The sequence below is a fragment of the Erythrolamprus reginae genome, chromosome 2 (genome assembly GCF_031021105.1).
Source record: "Erythrolamprus reginae isolate rEryReg1 chromosome 2, rEryReg1.hap1, whole genome shotgun sequence".
Taxonomy (NCBI): Eukaryota; Metazoa; Chordata; class Lepidosauria; order Squamata; family Dipsadidae; genus Erythrolamprus; species Erythrolamprus reginae.
In genome coordinates, this window is record NC_091951.1 from 40,112,035 (window position 1) to 40,114,357 (window position 2,323).

Here is a 2,323-nt window from a genome sequence, read left to right on the forward strand (position 1 = left end):
GTAAGATACTACTACCCTACCATCTGCACAGAGTAATCAACCTCAAATCCATCCTGCATACGAGATGTGTTTTATGATAGTAACCTATCTCACACGACATGCTGTTATAGTGTTCAGTTTGGGCTTAATCTGTTAGGTGGCTTAACCACTGTGGTTTTAGCAACCTTGTTTTCATGGCATGGTTTTTGTAAGCAAACCATAACTAAATATGTGTAGAGTCCCTGCCTTTAATAAGGAACTCTACCTGTAGTAAACAGTATGTTTACTGCAAGGGGAAGATAATTGAGGTACAGGTATATAATAGTATGCTTTATTGCTTGGAAGTTGCTATCTCTTAAATCAGCCTGTTTGTACCTGTAAATTATTTATTTATTTTTATATGTCACCAATCTCACTGCTAGAGTGACTTGGAGGATGGGGGTGTAATTTAAAGGCAGAGATAATGGCTTTCTTGCTAGAAAATTATAAATGGGCACTGGGCAAAAGCAAGCTAGCTTGGTGTCATCTTAACGACTGCTGACCCAGATCTTTTATATGAACCTATTCTTGATCCCACTTTTATTTCTCGCAAGAGGGATACCTCTATGGAAGGAAATAAAATTATGCCCAAAGATTAATCAGGATATTAACTGTGACCAAAACCATAGAGCCAACCATGATGACACCTCCTACTCCAGGTGTATATACTTGGTTACCTCTTAAGATGGGTGGACACAATAACTGCTCTTTGCAGATTCTAGGAGAATATTTAGCCTCCCTGTTTTTGTGATGTGAACTACCCTGTCTTAAGGCTATCCTGTAGAGCAGAGATCTTCAAACATGGCAACTTTTAAGACTTGTGGGCTTCACTTCCCAGAATTCTCCAGTCTGGTAAAGAAACGGCAACTGTCAAAATCCTTATCTATCTTCTAAGCCTTCTAAGTCACCCTTAATAGTATCAATTCCAAGTTCACTTAAAAGACAGTTGAGTGAAGAATCTTAACTGAATTCTTAGGAAATTATCGGGTGAGGAGTAGCTGATCTTAAGAGATGGACTCATGGTACTGTTTTCAACAAACTCATTAGAAATGTATTTATTATTAACTTGATATGTCACCCATCTCACCCTTACAACATCTAGTTTTATCCTGTGCTGTATTTTGCTTTTTTCTTGAGTTTCTATATTTTGGCCCTCAGCACTTTTCCTCCGAGAAAAGGAAGATCAACACGACTAAACATGTTCTCCACACACCAAATTATGCCTAGTGATCTGCTTTCTTCAAGGAGGAAGCTCAATAAAAGGCAAGAGTTCTTAGGGGAATAGTACTTAAACTTGAGATAATCGGAAGCATAGTAGCATGAAAAAGCTTAGCTACCATTAGAAACAATGGTTACCAAAGGGAACAAGTGTTCTTATTGTTCAATAAGGTCTGGAACATGGAGGGAAAATGCACAAGTTACTCCAAATTATTTTAAGGAACATATTAGTTCAACAGAAAAAAATATAAACAAACAGAAAAAGCAAGGCTTCAATTTTACATAACAAAATTATTTTTCACATAGGGTGGTACTTGGGAAGGATGGATGACACACAAGAAAATATGACTGTTGCATGCTGTAAAAAACACGTGATTCTTCCTTTTAAGTTGTTTTGGTACCCAAAGTGAAATCTTTTTATAAATCTTTGGGAATCTTCTAATCTTTTTACAAAAGGTTATATTATATGCAACTCACTGATCCCATTTGACTGTTCTTAGCTGTGTGTACATACTACCTTCCAAAGAGACTCATATTATCCACAGTACAATTTTTTATTCTTATTCTTTCAAGTCTAAATATCTAACTGAGGAAATAGATATTTAGACTGTATTCTTCCTTCAGGATAATTTTTAAACCATTTGCAAACATTTTTGGAAAAAATACAGAACGTTTGATGTTTCCTAGGAATAGTTTTTTGAAAGAATGTATATGGTCTTTGCCAAAAATTCTTCCAAAGAAATGCTTTTAAAATTTTTAATTGGTGTGATTTTTAACCCAGGGAAATGGGGTCAGGGGCTGGCTTGACCTATAAATGATCCCATCCAAGGAAGGATCTGCTTTATACTCAGGATAATAATGGAAAACAGCTCAGAACTGAGTATGTGGATTCCATCCATTCCCTCCTCCCATCCAAAGAATATAACTATTTATCTAAAAATTGTTCAATAGTGCTAGCATCTTCAAGCTCAATCATAACTGGCTGGTTAATGTACATTTTAAAGACCTGGAAAATTATATTCATTTTTTTTTGCCAACAGAATGCAATTTCCAAGTTCGACAATGAATACGTCCACACTATCCATAG